This window comes from Schistocerca gregaria, chromosome 3, assembly GCF_023897955.1.
Source record: "Schistocerca gregaria isolate iqSchGreg1 chromosome 3, iqSchGreg1.2, whole genome shotgun sequence".
NCBI lineage: Eukaryota > Metazoa > Arthropoda > Insecta > Orthoptera > Acrididae > Schistocerca > Schistocerca gregaria.
The window spans coordinates 735,852,625-735,872,119 of NC_064922.1; the positions used below are offsets into that span (position 1 = coordinate 735,852,625).

The window sequence follows — 19,495 nt, forward strand, 5'->3', positions numbered from 1 at the left end:
TGTTGTCGAAAATTGCCGTTTGTGACAGCTATTAGTTGGGTGCACGTCTTTTGACTTAGTAATCGTCATGGAAGTGAAAAATTTCTCATCGTGAGACATCTGTTGCCTTCTCTCTTACCATTAACCTCAACAACTAATGCCCGCACGAGGTAGCCGTGCGATCTGAGGCGCCTTGCCACGGTTCGCGCGGCTGCCCCCGTCGGAGGTTAGAGTCCTCCCTTGGACATTGGTGTGTGTGTGTGTTGCCCTTAGCGAAAGTTAGTTTAAGTTGGTTCAGTAATGTGTAAGAAAAGGGAACGATGACCTCAGCAGTTTGGTCCCATAGAACTTACTACAAATTTCCAAATAACGATCACTTTATAGCTAATTTTGATAGCTACACGCACAGTTCTTCATCAACAGTACCTTAAATTGTGTGTATGTGTGTGTATTTTAATATTTAATATTTGTTCAGAGAATGTCTAACAGTTACTTTGATGTACACACTCTACATATACACATTTTCAGAGCGTTAACAAGTCTATAACGACAGTACCAGAAAACAATGCGTGAGGTTGAAGTACAATCTCTAAATGGTGATTGATTATTAAAATAAAGTTAGAAGAGTTTTCGAGAAATGAATGATAAGCTACAGGATTCGCTGTTATTCCACAAACGCAAGCGACTGTGAGAGTACAGAAAAAGCGCACTTTTTTGTCGCAGGCACATAATAGCAACGTTGCTTTGTGCTCAGTTTTCTTTTGATGTAACACATATGTTTCTCATGGTGGAGATGGAACAAACAAGAATACAACCATTTTGTGTGTATTGGACGAAATTTGTATGTTTTTCGTCTGATGCGTGGACTGTTGCATGAAATGTACTACAGACATCACTCCTCCGCTAGTGGAACACATTTGCGGTTTTAAACAATGCATGAATTAATTTTCGTTTTGGACCCTTCACAGTTTCACGAAACACTGCTCCGTTAAAGACCATCTGATACTATCAATCGGTCATTTCTCATTGTTAGTGCTACTTCACAGCAGCAAGATCGTGTACTCATCGTCTAGTCACGACTAGCCTTACACACCTGCATGTTTCAGTGAGGGAGAACGAGTCGACGAGTACGGTGCGACCGCATCGCCGCAGTTCTCAGACACGTCATACTCTCAGAATTACAGCGGGAAAGAAGGGGGTCTGCTTGCGCTGATGTAACAGCGACGCCTTGATTTACAATGTATGCGACCTGGAACATTAGACTCGTAATCGGTCCTTTAACTTGGACTCTGGACATCTACTCGGCAACGGCCTTGCCGCAGTGGATACACCGGTTCCCGTCAGATCACCGAAGTTAAGCGCTGTTGGTCGTGGCCGGCACTGGGATGGGTGACCGTCCGGGCCGCCATGCGCTGTTGCCATTTTTCGGGGTACACACAGACTCATGATGCCAATTGAGGAGCTACTCGACCGAATAGTAGCTCCGGTCACAGAAAACCATCAAAACGACCGGGAGAACGATGTGCTGACCACACGCCCCTTCTACCCACATCCTAAGCTGAGGATGATACGGCGGTCGGATGGTCCCGATGGGCCACTTGTGGCCTGAAGATGGAGTGCTGGACAGCTACTCACCTTGCCATTTTATCTGTTGACAGACACTGTCAGAGGCGAAATAAGTGACGGGTGGAAAAATAAAATACAAAAAAAACTAGCTTGGGATCGAATCCCAGGCCTTAAGAATCAGCTTTTAACCACCACATGACTGATACTTAACGTCATTTTAATATTGATAATGAATATTAAATCGCCAACTGATTTATGTGTGTTAACTATTCCTGTTCAACTACGTCGTGCACCTGTCAGAGCTTTTTAAGCATATATATGATGATATGATGACGTGGGTGTACTCAGCGACTGTGATATGACTTTCGTTTGAAATACGTATAATTGTTAAAAATATAATGTGAGTAGTGAAATTGTTACTGTTCAGTCAAAACGAGTATTCCTTTTTTACTCTGCCGTTGTTTACGAAATGCTTTCACATTAATTACGAGAAGCTGCGCAGGATTAGCCGAGCGGTCTAGGGCGCTGCAGTCATGGACTGTGCGGCTGATCCCGGCGGAGGTTCGAGTCCTCCCTCGGGCATGGGTGTGTGTGTTTGTCCATAGGATAATTTAGGTTAAGTAGTGTGTAAGCTTAGTGACTGATGACGTCAGCAGTTAAGTCCCCGTATTTGAACATTTTGAATTACGAGACATCTCGGAGTATTCTTATGGGAGCCATCATCATTTCCACTAATTAGTTAGGTGGCAGATATTTTCCTTAACTCAATATTATAGATCGAAAAAAAATATTCCGAGCTACAGCAGTGTAGGAGCACTAAAAACGACTTCTCTTTTATTTATCTCTTTTTCAGCTTGTATTTGCACATAACGAGATTCGTTCCTTTGTAGTGTCACTAAGCTGTAACTGGCGACTGAGACTGAAACTGACTATTCTGCATCATTTTGCTGGACTAGGTTGATCCTAAGTCATAGTGAAATAATCTGGGATTAGAATTTATAGAACGCAAATTTATGTCCTCATCTTCATCGTTTATTTTTATGCTAATCTAACAGCAACTGCTATACAATTGACCATATGAGCTGTTAATACTAGGAGAATCTTCAGCTCACCAGATTTACAAAGGTAAGATACTGAATTAAAACTTTCAGCAGTGTTTTCAGCAAACATGAACGTTCTCTGTAACGATCAGCTCATTGTTTACATTCTTCAATTACGAACAAAATGTCTTATATTAAAGGTTATAAAAAATTTAAGAATTGTATTATCATCACACTCATTTAACGGCGTGAACACCCGTTTCTTTTAGTGAATACAGAACGTATATTCAGACCGACTAAATGTCACAACAATTCATGACAATGATATATTTCCGCAATTCTCATTTGCCACTTCCATTTCCCGCAACCGTGTATACAGCACAGGCTAAACGCATACATACAAAGCATCCATTCACACAGTCTTGAAATACCACACAACTGTTTGGACTGCATCGGTGGCTTAATATAACAGAGTTACTACCTTCGATTACAATAACCAAAGGTCCACCGACGGACTGCGTTGCCATACATCGAACACAGTTGCATAGTCTGGTTCGTGGACCCCACCACTGATGAGTCAGTTGATTGATCTAAAACTACTGACAGCAACAGTTGTACTACAACCGACGTATTTTCCAAATAACTGCCGGAAAAAACTTATATTATCCCTCAACCAACACCTCTGTCGCATGTTAATACTCTCCCAAACAAAGCAAATGTACCATAGAATATGGAAAATAAAGGAAGAATAAACATTTGTGACAAATAATGAGCCATTAACTATTCGTAACTGACTGGCCATTCATACAGTATAGCACAGATCTTTAGATACAAGTGTTAAAACATTTTAAATATAAAACTCGATGGGAAGTCCAATAATCCGCAGTAGCTGTATTTATTGAAGTCGACTAGAGACTCAGACAACCGGTTTCTCATATTTCAAATTGCATCTTCTGGTGTTCATCTGTATAGAAATTTTTATAAATTATTACTTTGATAATTGCGAATTATTGGACTTTTCATTCAGTTTTATACTGTAAAAGTCTTAAGACCTGTATGCGAACAACTGTATCATACTGTACGAATGTTCAATCGATTAAGTGTAATTACTTTAGTTGTGACTGCCCTAGTTTTAAAATAATCTGTAGCTATTTACTAGATACAACGCAAAAATGGTATCTACTTGAATTCATAACGAATAGATACTTCTCCAGTAGTTTCTCACAGATACGAGGAAAATTCCTACGCCAGCCGCCAACTTGAAACATTTTGAGTTGCTTTCACGCTCTCTATTAGAACTTCTGCTACGAAAAAGAAGAATCGCCTTGCGTCACTTTCAAAATTCCAGAATTTAAGTTTAGCTGCAGATCGAAGTAATCGTATACGCCAAAGAAGTAAACCACTTATCCGTTATTAATGAATAGCCGCATAAGTACTGCAGGCCCCTTGTATGGTAGCAGGAATGTTTCTGGCACAGATAATGATCTCCTCTCAAGGTCAATTACAGACAGTATCATGTCACACCTGGAACAATTCGGCTTGTTATTCCGAAGGTTAGGATGTAACAGTCACAAAATCGTCTACGCACCTGGGGTAGTTGTATGTGGTACAGGCAATGTCAGGATGCAGCCTGTTACACTGCCCATGCATGTTGGGCAACTACGTGACATAAAATCGACCGGAAACCCCTCCCACCCTTCCTTCTCTCTAAAACAGAAACATTCGACTATCCTCTCCCCGTCTTTCTCCTTTTATTTCCAGAACGATTGCGTGGGACTCATTATCCTTGCACTGTGCACTATAGTGGAAGGATCATCGAGTGCCAGCAGAGACCAACCACCATCCCCCAAGCAGATTAAGAAACAATACGTGTAAGCACTTCTTCTTCTCATTATCAACTGAAATTTACAATTCTAAGGTAATTTGTTCCAATTTTACATTTTTTCGAAATATACATTTCTTCATCCTAAGATGTATGTAAATATGATGTTAACCAATTACCACAGAACACTATTTAACAAATTATGCCAGTATCCCAAGTTAAACAATTTCTACTAACAACAAATATGCTCTAGCTGAGACTTTAAATGATAGACAAATTCCACCACACAATGTTTGCAACATTGCAAATCTGTGACCCCTACATTACTAGCATGTGACATGTGTATGTGTTAAAACGGACACATTGTTCTATTGTCAGAAATACCGCAATATCATAACCACCTCCTAGTGTTCCAAAACACACACTTAAATACAAGACACTTGACAGATTAACGATTTTCACAATGCATTACTTAACAACAAATATACACTTACTAAGTACTAAGTCTACATTCTACCTGCATTATCACTGTAAGAGTGTGTATAGTAGCATAATAGTCTTATAAATAGCAGTAAAAAAATCCACACTTATAACATTGCTAAATACACACATCAAAAAATGTTTTGCATCACCCCGGTTCCTAGAACTCCTGAAGATAGACGTTGACTGTGGATACTGTATCACAGACACAGTCCCTTCGACTGTTCACTGATGTCACTAAACCCGCCCAAAGATGTAAACAACCATGCATGAGCAACGCCTATTAGACGGAGGGGGTCTGACAGCCGATCAGTTCCAGTCATTCCACCAGGAAGGAGGAACATGGCTCGTGTTGTCTGTAGTTCAACCATGCCTAGACGGTCAATACCGCGGTTCGATCGCGTCCGCGTTGTTACTTTGCACCAGGAAGGGCTCTCAACAAGGGATGTATCCAAGCGTCTCGGAGTGAACAAAAGCGATCTTGTTCGGACATGGAGGAGATACAGAGATACAGGAATTGTCAATGATACGCCTCCGTCAGGCCGCCCAAAGGCTACTACTGCAGTGGATGAGCGCTACTTACGGCTTATGGCTCTGAGGAACCCTGACAGAAACGCCACCATGTTGAATAATGTTTTTAATGTTTTTCGTGCAGCCATAGAACCTCATGTAACGACATAACTGTGTGCAACAGGCTGCATGGTGCGGAATTTCATTCCCGACGTCCATGGCGAGGTCCATCTTTGCAACCACGACACCATGCAGCGCGGTACAGATGGGCCCAACAACATGCTGAATGGACCGCTCAGGATTGGTATCACTTTATCTTCACCGATGAGTGTCGTATATGCCTTCAACCAGAGGCACCCCGTCAGGCTCAACGCCCTAGTCACACTGTCCAGCGAGTGCAGCAAGGTAGAGGTTCCCTGATGTTTTGGGGTGGCATTATGTGGGGCCAACGAACGCCGCTGGTGGTCACGGAAGGCGACGTAACGGCTGTACGATACGTGAATGCCTTACTCCGACCGATAGTGCAACCATATCGGCAGTGTATTGGCGAGGCATTTGTCTTCATGGACGGCCCCATCGTACACATCTTGTGAATGACTTCCTTCAGGATAACGGCATCCCTCAACTAGAGTGGCCGGTATGTTCTCCAGTCATGAACCTACCGAACACGCCTGGGATAGGCTCCCAATTGGAAGTCGCCTTAACCCAATGTGGCGAGACTCAGCTGTAAAGAGTTTCACAATGGATCATCCTAACCATGTACAGGGTGTTTCAAAAATGACCGGTATATTTGAAACGGCAATACAAACTAAACGAGCAGCGATAGAAATACACCGTTTGTTGCAAAATGCTTGGGACAACAGTACATTTCCAGGCAGACAAACTTTCGAAATTACAGTAGTTACAATTGTCAACAACAGATGGCGCTGCGGTCTGGGAAACTCTATAGTACGATATTTTCCACATATCCACCATGCGTAGCAATAATATGGCGTAGTCTCTGAATGAAATTACCCGAAACCTTTGACAACGTGTCTGGCGGAATGGCTTCACATGCAGATGAGATGTACTACTTCAGCTGTTCAATTGTTTCTGGTTTCTGGCGGTACACCTGGTCTTTCAAGTGTCCCCACAGAAAGAAGTCACAGGAGTTCATGTCTGGCGAATAGGGAGGCCAATCCACGCCGCCTCCTGTATGTTTCGGATAGCCCAAAGCAATCACACGATCATCGAAATATTCATTCAGGAAATTAAAGACGTCGGTCGTGCGATGTGGCCGGGCACCATCTTGCATAAAGCAGGAGGTGTTCGCAGTGTCGTCTAAGGCAGTTTGTACCGCCACAAATTCACGAAGAATGTCCAGATAGCGTGATGCAGTAATCGTGTCGGATCTGAAAAATGGGCCAATGATTCCTTTGGAAGAAATGGCGGCCCAGGCCAGTACTTTTTGAGGATGCAGGGACGATGGGACTGCAACATGGGGCTTTTCGGTTCCCCATATGCGCCAGTTCTGTTTATTGACGAAGCCGTCCAGGTAAAAATAAGCTTCGTCAGTAAACCAAATGCAGCCCACATGCATATCGCCGTCATCAATCCTGTGCACTATATCGTTAGCGAATGTCTCTTGTGCAGCAATGGTAGCGGCGCTGAGGGGTTGCAGCGTTTGAATTTTGTATAGATAGATGTGTAAACTCTGGTGCATGAGACGATACGTGGACGTTGGCGTCATTTGGACCGCAGCTGCAACACGGCGAACGGAAACCCGAGGCCGCTGTTGGATCACCTGCTGCACTAGCTGCGCATTGCCCTCTGTGGTTGCCGTACGCGGTTGCCCTACCTTTCCAGCACGTTCATCCGTCACATTCCCAGTCCGTTGAAATTTTGCAAACAGATCCTTTATTCTTCATCTTGTTGCAACAACACTGTGTTCTAGGCGGTGGAATTCCAACACCAGAATAATCCTCTGTTCTAAGGAATAAACCATATTGTCCACAGCACACTTGCACGTTGTGAACAGCACACGCTTACAGCAGAAAGACGACGTACAGAATGGCGCACCCACAGACTGCGTTGTCTTCTATATCTTTCACATCACTGGCAGCGCTATCTGTTGTTGAAAATTGTAACTACTGTAATTTCGAAAGTTTGTCCGCCTGAAAATGTACTGTTGTCCCAAGTATATTGCAACAAACGGTGTATTTCTATCGCTGCTCGTTTAGTTTTTATTGCCGTTTCAAATATACCGGTCATTTTTGAAGCACCCTGTATTACGAAATGAAAAATAGAAAGGAGCGACACAGTCAGTCACAGCGTTATTGGGAAACCATTTAAATTTTTATTATTTATTATTATATTAATGCATTATAGCAATGTGTGGTGAGGCGATGCCTGTTGCACGGTGATACAGCGGTCATAGTTACTACTGAATACATAAACGATACACAAATTTTGTAAATTATTCCATAGTGGTGGTAAACATGTTACCATGAAACAGCTCATTGTATGATTACCATTATAAATGTGCCACAAAATTTCCCTCTGCAGGAGAACTTCGCTGTTATTAATAATGTTAATAATGTTTATTTTCTCGCCATATCCACGAGAATTAGAGAGATATGTAATTTAAGAAACAGAGTGTTTAATATAGCTGGTGGGTGCTTCAACCGGTGGCGTCCTACATGTCTTACCAAGCTTCTGCTTATGGCAGTTGGCCACGCGGGATTAGCCGAGAGGTTTTGGGCACTGCAGTCAGAGACTGTGCGGCTGGTCCCGGCGGAGGTTCGAGTCGTTTCTCGGGCATGGGTGTGTATGTGTGTTTGTCCTAAGGATAATTTAGGTTAAATAGTGTGTAAGCTTAGGGACTGATGACCCTAGCAGTTAAGTCCCATAAGATCTCACACAAATTAGAACGTTTTTTTTCTGGCAGTTGGCGTCTGGTATGTGATCGCAGGCACTGGCAGCATGTGGGTGTTCGTGGTTTTCCTCAGTTGTTATATCGTTTATTGGTCACTAATGAGGATTTCTACACCTCTCTCTGTTCTGGACGTTGCAACAGCAAAGCGGTAAGTTACCTGATTGGAATTCTCGTAAGTCGGAGGGACTTATCACTGTGTTTCCGAAGGCGGTAGTGTCTCCTCAGCTTTCCAAGATACATACATCGTACATGGATCGTTACATGTGCGACCCTACCTAACAATATGAAGTTAGTTTTTTTTTTTTTTTTTTTTTTTTTTTATAGAGCTTATAACTGTTGGGGAATTTTATACAGTGTGAATTGAGCGATGTGTTGTGGGTATGCATACTTGTTCTTTTTTCTGTCGTTACTACTTATAAGTATACTGAAAGTCTATAGTGTCAGATGTCAGATATCTTTATAATGTCACACACCAATAATGCAGTATAATTTAGACTGGGCATCTATTTATCGCAGTGTGCGAGATCGCACTTCATTAGTTTGTTTTAGATGAAGTGCTAATCTATCCAATTGCCCCCCCCCCCCCCCCCAGTGCCAGTGGTGGTGTTAGTTATTGTTTACAATGCAAAATTAGCTATGTGTTTTGAGAGTGTGGATTTTCAGTCGTTATTTACAAATATGCTATGGTCAGTCTTACAATGAACACACTATGATGTCATTATTAAGGTAGTGGTGAGATAATTGTTTTTACAATGTGAATTTAGCGGTATTGTATTATTTTGTCGTTATTATTTACACGGCTGCTATGCAACTATGGACATTCTTATACTGATGGTACACGCTTATAATGCAGACAGAATATAGACATAGTACGTATCAGGTGCGTATTTCTTGTTAAACGCTTCATTTTGGAAACTACTAAACTTCGAAACGTCTTGTGTTTATATATGTGTTTTGGAGTACTTTGTAGTTCACTTGCTTTGTAGTGCTTATAGAAAACGCCATGATATCATTATATTAGAGTATTTCTGAAAATAGAACAATTTGCTCATTTTAACATAAATACTATGACGTCACACACTATTGGTGTAAGCGATTCAATATGTACTAGTAGCAAGAGTTGATTTATTTAAATATCATTTAAACTCTCAGCAAGAGCAGGTGTGTTGTTAATAAAGCATTTTTTCACCAATAGAACTTTGAACTAAAGACAACTTCCAAAAATTAGGTAAAACTGGAAAATTCAGTATAATATTTCTAATAACATTTTTAGTCTTTTTAAATACAAATAAGGAGTTGTGATCGATGAGCAAAGTAGCCAGGTAAAATGTAAATAAAACAATTTTATGTCAACCTTATATTACCTTTACTTATTTGGTCTGCGTCTGAGTAAATAAATGTGTCGAAATGTATAAGAAAACTGTCAAAACTTTACCGAACTGTGGAATTCACTTTTACACTGCTATAGCAGGGAAGAAAATGGAACCAGTGGAAAAAATGCTTCTGTCGAAGCACAAAAATGCGGATATGTGCCTCTTTAAAATACCCACACACAAAGCGGGGAACCAGCTTCCCTCAAGCCTTGTTCCGCCTTTCTCATATTGGCGTGGGGATAAATTCGCGCTTTTTGTGTTGGAAGAGAGTATCAGAGAGGCAGTGACGGTGGAAGAGATAGGCCATAGTGGTGGTGAAAGAGAAAGGGAGAGAAGAGAGTGATGGTGGGAGAGACAAAGTGGTAGTGATAGAGACAGGGAGTTCTATGAATACGATAGCAGTGAAGGAGAAAGAAGGTATTGATTGGCAGCGAGAGACAGTGGCAGCAGAAGAGTTGACTGGAGGTAGAAGCAGAGACCAAAAGAGAGAGGAGACAGTGGATATGCAAAATAGAGATGAATGGGGACTATACATAACTTGACGAACTTTACCACGTAGCTGTAGGGGGGGGGGGGGGGGGCGCACTTTGGACAGAAATTCTGAACATGTGGGTATAGGAAAAAAGAATATAAGCTGGGTCCCAAAATTTTTGAGCTGCTCAGGTATAATTGGGACTGTCGAAGTTGGAAAGAAAGACAAAAGGTGACAGTGTAAGTGAGGGAGGAGGCAGTGGCAGTAGTGTATACTGTAAATCAACGGGAGAAAAAGGAGACAGTGGGAAAGAGACATACGTAACATTGGCAGGGAGAGGGGAATGTAGACTATGAGGGATTAATTACAATTTGTTCTGCATTAAAACAGAAAATCAAAATGAGGATTGAGGCAGCTGCTTCCCCACTTCTGTGGCAGGGTATATTAAAAAGGAGCATAATAACCTTCCTTGTTCTCCGACAGCAGCATTTTTTCGCTGGTGTGGAAATTCACTTCAGCGACTTTGACGAATTGTCACGGGCCGGCGCCTAGGAACTAGAATGTCGGAAATGACGATCCAGGTCGACACTTAGCGTGCTTATGTCGTGAGCGTCCGTGGAAAGTCCTTGAACGATGGTGAAGACACGAGAAGGTGACATGGTGTTTGACATCCATGCCTCAATTAACAACAAGGAGGTCGGAGGAGTGCCCACTCTGTAAAGAAAGATGGGCAGCGATCTGTGGGAGATCTGACGACATAGAACAATGCTGGTGTAGGCGAAAGTGTTTCGGAGCCCACATGGGGCTCGGGAGTGGACAACCACTACATTTTCTCCCACTGACCCAACAACATCGTTAGTTAAGATCTTAGCGGGCTCGGGATCATCGAGATTGAATCCTGGATCAATGGAAACATGTCACCCGGTCAATAAATTTCGTTTCTTACTAGACCACATCTGTGATCGCGTCCGGATGTGCCCTCATCCGGCGAATGGCTCCTCGAAAAAAGTATCGGCAACATTATGGTAAGGGGAACATTGACTTGTTGATCCATGGTAAGGCGTTAGAAATCGGAAACACGACGACAAATATGGAACACATGAACAAAATTGCGGACTACATGTTCCCTTTTGTAACTGATTTATTCTCCGAAGGCTATTCCCTTTTTCAACGGGACAACTCGGCTTGTCGTTCTGCTGTGGCTTGAGTGCATGGTGGTGAAATCATGTTGATATCTTTGTCACCGAATTCGTGTGATCTGAATCTGATGGAACAATTCTGGGCAAGTTCTGCGCCCACAATCCACCGGTCCGTAGTTTACGGGAATTGCGTGACCTAGGCATAGAATGGCATGACCTAGGCATAGACATCTGGAGCGACGGAGAAGCACTGGCGTACTGTGTCACAACACTGTTAAGCAGGTGGTCGTAATGCTTTACCTCATCTGCGGCGAGATCTGGGCTGTGAGGTGCATGAGGAAGAACTAAAGGAGACTGAACTGCTTGCTCTCTATAACTACTATTACGCTATAGCTTTATTTGGTTCCTATTTTCAAGGAAATGATAATTTCAAGGTTATTAATTACTGTCTTAAAATTAATTACGAACTACGAGGAGCGTTCAGTAAGTAATACAACACATTTTCCCCTAAAAGCAGGCTGTTTGTATTCAGAATCCCAGTACATCATATTATTCCTCTCTTTTGACTACAAATCCCTGTTTTTCAGAATAATGTTCGTTCAACAAGACATCCTCACGCTACCTTACTGGGAAGGCCTGTACGCCCGGAAGGTACCACTCTGCTGGTCGAAGACGAAACCAAATTCTTGCTGCATCAATAACCTACCCAGCATCCATGTACTGCTTCCTGCCAAGTGCGTCCTTCATTGGGCCAAACGGATGGAAGCTGCGAGATCTGGGTTGTAGGGTGGATGAGGAAGAACACTCCAATGAAGTTTTGTGGACGAGTGTGTCAACACAACCGACAGAGTCGCCCAGTTGAGCAGCGATGTGTATGATTGTGATGCGTCTATCACTTCGAATTAGAGTGTCCGCACGTTCCAATGTTTCAGGAGTCACAAATGTATTCGATCGACTGGCACGTGGGAGATTGGACAGGTTTGAGCGACCTTGTTACGATAATGCAGTAAATGAAGCAGGCAAAAAGGAATACAGACGACTCAAAAATGAGATCGACAGGAAGTGCAAAATGGCTAATCAGGGACGGCTAGAGGACAAATGTAAGTATGTAGAGGCTTATCTCACTGGGGTAAGGTAGATACTGCCTACAGGAAAATTAAAGAGACCTTTGGAGATAAGAGAACCACTTGTATGAACATCAAGAGCTCAGATGGAAACCCAGTTCTAAGCAAAGAAGGGAAAGCAGAAAGGTGGAAGGAGTATATAGAGGGTCCATACAAGGACAATGTGCTTGAGGACAATATTATGGAAATGGAAGAGGATGTAGATGAAGATGAAATGGGAGATAAGATACTGCGTGAAGAGTTTGACAGAGTACTGAAAGACCTGAGTCGAAACAAGGCCCCCGGAGTAGACAACATTCCATTGGAACTACTGACGGCCTTGGGAGAGCCAGTCCTGACAAAACTCTACCGTTTGGTGAGCAAGATGTATGAAACAGGCGAAATACCCTCAGACTTTAAGAAGAATGTAATAATTCCAATCCCAAAGAAAGCAGGTGTTGACAGATGTGAAAATTACAGCACTATCAGTTTAATAACTCACAGCTGCAAAATACTAATGCAAATTCTGTACAGACGAATGGAAAAACTAGTACAAGCCGACCTCGGGGAAGATCAGTTTGGATTCCGTAGAAATACTGGAACACGTGAGGCAATACTGACCTTACGACCTATCTTAGAAGAAAGGTTAAGGAAAGGAAAACCTACGTTTCTAGCATTTGTAGACTTAGAGAAAGCTTTTGACAATGTTGATTGGAATACTCTCTTTCAAATTCTGAAGGTATCAGGGGTAAAATACAGGGAGCGAAAGGCTATTTACAATTTGTACAGAAACCAGATGGCAGTTATAAGAGTCGAGGGACATGAAAGGGAAGTAGTGGTTGGAAAGGGAGTGAGACAGGTTTGTAGCCTCTCCCCGATGTTATTCAATCTGTATATTGAGCAAGCAGTGAAGGAAACAAAAGAAAAATTCGGAGTAGGGATTAAAATCCATGGAGAAGAAATAAAAATGTTGAGGTTCGCCGATGACATCGTAATTCTGTCAGAGACAGCATAGGACTTGGAAGAGCAGTTGAAAGGAATGGATAGTGTCTTGAAAGGAGGATATAAGATGAACATCAACAAAAGCAAAACGAGGATAATGGAATGTAGTCGAATTAAGTTGGGTGATGCTAAGGTAATTAGATTAGGAAATGAGACACTTAATGTAGTAAAGGAGTTTTGCTATTTGGGGAGCAAAATAATTGATGATTGTCGAAGTAGAGACGATATAAAATGTAGACTGGCAATGGCAAGAAAAACGTTTCTGAAGAAGAGAAATTTGTTAACATCAAGTATAGATTTAAGTGTCAGGAAGTCATTTCTGAAAGTATTTGTATGGATTGTAGCCATGTATGGAAGTGAAACATGGACGATAAATAGCTTGGACAAGAAGAGAATAGAAGCTTTCGAAATGTGTTGCCACATAATAATGCTGAAGATTAGATGGGTAGATCACATAACTAATGAGGAGGTATTGAATAGAATTGGGGAGAAGAGAAATTTGTGGCACAACTTGACTAAAAGAAGGAATCGGTTGGCAGGACATATTCTGAGGCATCAAGGGATCACCAATTTAGTACTGGAGGGCAGCATGGAGGCTAAAAATCGTAGAGGGAGATCAAGAGATGAATACACTAAGCAGATTCAGAAGGATGTAGGTTGCAGTAGGTACTGGGAGATGAAGAAGCTTGCAGAAGATAGAGTAGCATGGAGAGCTCCATCAAACTGAAGACCACAACAACAACGTTACGATAATGACAACAAACATTGCTTTTGTTCACAGCCAGGACTCCGAAAACACTGAAAACGCAAATGAATATATGCGGTGACTGGTTTACCGCCAAAACTAAGTCCTTAACAGCTCTCTGCTTGGAACGGACCTCCGAGATGACATTTTGAAGGCTACGTGTGTTGCCGCCACCTATGGAAGCTTCATGAAATTATGGGGACTGAAGCAGGAATATAAAAATGTTTTGCTTTACTTATTGAACGCCCTTCGAAAATTTGTTAACATACGACTTACTAAATACTGGAGTGCTGAGCATTAAAACAGCAGCACCACGAAAGCGGCATGCAACGAACGTGCTGAAATGTTTTCCAGCACAAGTCCTGGAAGTAGACAGCCTATGGAAGTTACGGTTTATAATTCTGAGATATTACCAAGTGATGTGCCGGAGTGCTTAGCACACTGGACTCGCATTCAGGAGGACGACGGCTCTATTCCCCATCTTCTCATCCACATTTATGTTTCCCGTGATTTCTACATCCATGTTCCGCAAGCCACCTGACGGTGTGTGGCGGAGGGTACCCTGAGTACCTCTATTCCAGTCTCGTATTATTCGTGGAAAGAAGGATTGTCGGTATGTTTCTGTGTGGGCTCTAATCTCTCTGATTTTATCCCCATGGTCTCTTCGCGAGATATACGTAGGAGGGAGCAATATACTGCTTGACTCATCGGTGAAAGTATGTTCTCGAAACTTTAACAAAAGCCCGTACCGAGCTAGTGAGCGTCTCTCCTGCAGAGTCTTCCACTGGAGTTTATCTATCATCTCCGTAACGCTTTCGCGATTACTAAATGATCCTGTAACGAAGCGCGCTGCTCTCCGTTGGATCTTCTCTATCTCTTCTATCAACCCTATCTGGTACAGATCCCACACTGCTGAGCAGTACTCAAGCAGGGGGCAAACAAGCGTACTGTAACCTACTTCCTTTCTTTTCGAATTGCCTTTGCTTAGGATTCTTCCAATGAATCTCAGTCTGGCATCTGCTTTACCGACGATCGACTTTATATGAACATTCTATTTCAAATCACTCCTAATGCGTACTCCCAGATAATTTATGGAATTAACTGCTTCCAGTTGCTGACCTGCTATTTTGTAGCTAAATGATAAAGGATCTTTCTTTTTATGTATTCGCAGCACATTACACTTGTCTGCATTGAGATTCAATTGCCATTCCCTGCACCATGCGCCAATTCGCTGCAGATCCTTCTCCATTTCAGTACAATTTTCCATTGTTGCAACCTCTCGATACACCACAGCATCATCTGCAAAAAGCCTCAGTGAACTTCCGATGTCATCCACCAGGTCATTTACACTCCTGGAAATGGAAAAAAGAACACATTGACACCGGTGAGTCAGACCCACCATACTTGCTCCGGACACTGCGAGAGGGCTGTACAAGCAATGATCACACGCGCGGCACAGCGGACACACCAGGAACCGCGGTGTTGGCCGTCGAATGGCGCTAGCTGCGCAGCATTTGTGCACCGCCGCCGTCAGTGTCAGCCAGTTTGCCGTGGCATACGGAGCTCCATCGCAGTCTTTAACACTGGTAGCATGCCCCGAAAGCGTGGACGTGAACCGTATGTACAGTTGACGGACTTTGAGCGAGGGTGTATAGTGGGCATGCGGGAGGCCGGGTGGACGTACCGCCGAATTGCTCAACACGTGGGGCGTGAGGTCTCCACAGTACATCGATGTTGTCACCAGTGGTCGGCGGAAGGTGCACGTGCCCGACGACCTGGGACCGGACCGCAGCGACGCACGGATGCACGTCAAGACCGTAGGATCCTACGCAGTGCCGTAGGGAACCGCACCGCCACTACCCAGGAAATTAGGGACACTGTTGCTCCTGGGGTATGGGCGAGTACCATTCGCAACCGTCTCCGTGAAGCTGGGCTACGGTCCCGCACACCGTTAGGCCGTCTTCCGCTCACGCCCCAACATCGTGCAGCCCGCCTCCAGTGGTGTCGCGACAGGCGTGAATGGAGGGACGAATGGAGACGTGTCGTCTTCAGCGATGAGAGTCGCTTCTGCCTTGGTGCCAATGATGGTCGTATGCGTGTTTGGCGCCGTGCAGGTGAGCGCCACAATCAGGCACAGAGGGCCAACACCCGGCATCATGGTGTGGGGAGCGATCTCCTACACTGGCCGTACACCTCTGGTGATCGTCGAGGGGACACTGAATAGTGCACGGTACATCCAAACCGTCATCGAACCCATCGTTCTACCATTCCTAGACCGGCAAGGGAACTTGCTGTTCCAACAGGACAATGCACGTCCGCATGTATCCCGTGCCACCCAACGTGCTCTAGAAGGTGTAAGTCAACTACCCTGGCCAGCAAGATCTCCGGATCTGTCCCCCATTGAGCATGTTTGGGACTGGATGAAGCGTCGTCTAACGCGGTTTGCACGTCCAGCACGAACGCTGGTCCAAATGAGGTGCCAGGTGGAAATGGCATGGCAAGCCGTTCCACAGGACTACATCCAGCATCTCTACGATCGTCTCCTTGGGAGAATAGCAGCATGCATTGCTGCGAAAGGTGGATATACACTGTACTAGTGCCGACATTGTGCATGCTCTGTTGCCTGTGTCTATGTGCCTGTGGTTCTGTCAGTGTGATCATGTGATGTAACTGACCCCAGAAATGTGTCAATAAAGTTTCCTCTTCCTGGGACAATGAATTCACGGTGTTCTTATTTCAATTTCCAGGAGTGTATGTATATTGTGAATAGCAACGGTCCTATGACAAATCCCTGCGGCACACCTGGAATCACTCTTTCTTCGGAAGACTTCTCTCCATTGAGAATGACAAGCTGCGTTCTGTTATCTAGGAACTCCTCAATCCAATCACACAATTGGTCTGATAGTAGTCCCTATGCTCTTACTTTGTTCATTAAACGACTATGGGGAACTGTATCGAACGCCTTGCGGAAGTCAAGAAACACGGCATCTACCTGTGAACCTGTATAATGGCGAGGTCCAGTCAACGCAAGACATCTACTTCTCCTTGGTTGTCCACCCAGTGATGCCTCGAGTCCTTGTGACAGCAACAGTGCGACTGACGTCGCCCACTTTTAGACTAAACTAACCTAATTACTTCTCTTTGTTCTGTAATGCATTGTTTCTAATAATAATAACAATATTAATTTAATAGGTGATGTAAGTGCCTTACGTGCAGTACAAGTCCACTCTAAAACTTTTATGTCTTTCTCCTTCTTCTAATTGGTAATTTAATGCTTCTGACATGAACGAAAAAAGCCCTTGTATTTGGTCCATAACCGATCTTTAGACTAGCGAATATCTGAGGTAGTGAACGAAACTCGAGCACGCGGCTCACGTAGGGAGCGGTGCTGCTCACTGAGTTGTAGACATATGTGTTGCAAATTTCTGGCCAAATACTGGTGACAGAACATTCCCCCGTCACCGGGTCTCGGTCGAACGCATATGAGCAGTTTCGATTAAAGTACGTTGATTACGGAGACGACTATGGACGCTATACAACAACATACAGATTTATTTATAAACTACCGACGAGCAGTTTTTCGTGGTGATACTTCCTTAATTCGTTACTAAATTTTTAGTGCGCCTATCTGGGATAATAAAAAGATATTCTCCTATCATTAAGCCAGTTTCCAAATTATTCTCTTCTTTATTCAACACTTGAACTCCAAATTTGTTTACGCGGCCTCTTTTTGTACTTTGGTCTTGGTCACTACACTATATTTCCATCTATTACTGGATTCGCTGAAGATCTCCACTTGTCCAACTCTGTTGAAATAAATGTGATATGCAACTTATCATTAAAATACTGGAAGACTCCGTGTTTCAAATGAAAATGTCCCGAAATGAGCAAATCTTAAATTTTTACTTTCAATTAGCAAATAAGGTGGCTGTGATCTACGAGGCACTTCAATATATTCTTGCCACAAGGGGTGTGTGGTACATCTTACGGAGGTAGCGTGGTTTTTTTTATTTATTTTTGAAACCTCACCGGATTTTACTTCTGTTTATCTGCGTCACAGAATGTAGGACGGCGCTTTCAGAGCGGCACTGCCCTTTGATCGTCCCATGTGTTCGTAGTTATGTGTACGGCACACTCACCGTTCCCCACCCGTCTAAATCAGAATTTTAAGTATATTGCTTTACATAAATATGAACTCACTTTGTACCATAAGCTGTCGCCTCGGGACGCATTTATAATACATTATATACATAGATATCCTCACCTTTCATGTCTCGTACTGTTTTCGAACCACATCCGACATTGAAAGGATTCCAAGTCGGACAAGGGAAACAATTCATTACCGCTACTGTCGGTTACAGAAGACATATTCGGTTGGGACTTGCACAATGACTTCCGAGCTCGCAGCACCACCGAGGCCACACGTATAAAGGCAGACTGTCTGCAGGTGGCCTTCTTAGGGGAATGGTTTCAGCGGTGTCACACCCATTAAATTCTGCGTCATTGCTCTCAGTATTTTTCCTTATTTTTTTGTCTTTCACCAGCGGTTCTCTTTCGCACAAGTATGAGATTGAGCAGATCTGCGTTTATTGTCTGATTATATCTTTATAATCTATGTATATAGCTCCACACTTAAATATCTATAATTTTTAATTCGATAGGGTCCACAGCTGCGATGAATTTTTTGAATGATTTCTTGAAGCCTTCAGTTACTATTCTCTTTATTTTCTGTACGACTGTACAATTTCGGCCTTAGGCCAAGTATTTTATTGATGGTTTTTTAGTAACAGATAATTTCATATACGTCGTTGCTACTATGATATGCTCATAAATTAGTTCAAGGTGTTCACGCTATTTTAGGAGCACATTTAGTCCTAAAATAGTGTGAACAACTCGAACTAATTTATGAGCATATCAGGAAGCAACGACGTATATGACATACTATGTTACTAAAAAAACCATCCATAAAATACTTGAAAATGACCTAAGACGGAAATTGTACAGAATGGCAGCTGAAGGGTTCAAGAAATCACTCAAACTTAAATATCTGTTGAAGGCTGATGCTTGATGCCTGACCGTAATTGACATATTGTGTTGCAGTTTCTGTTCATAGAACTTGTAATGGTGTAAACGAAACAGATTCATACGAGCACGTTTCAGTTTCCTTGAAACTTGAGGCTGAAGAGGAAACTATAAGCAGAGAAAATTAGTACAAATAGTAGTAGTAGGAGGAGGAGGAGGAGGAGGAGGAGGGTAAGAGCAGAACGGGATTGTTATGAATCAGTCAGACATTGAGGTAGAGGAAATGTGATTGTGGTATCGATTGACACTCTGAGAAAGAATGTTGTTG

The 19,495-nt window shown here is 43.0% G+C and overlaps 1 pseudogene; it reads left to right on the forward strand.

Moving 5' to 3' along the window:
- Positions 1–1,282: 1,282 nt before the first annotated feature.
- On the forward strand, positions 1,283–1,400 carry LOC126356521 (5S ribosomal RNA; annotated as a pseudogene).
- Positions 1,401–19,495: the final 18,095 nt, after the last annotated feature.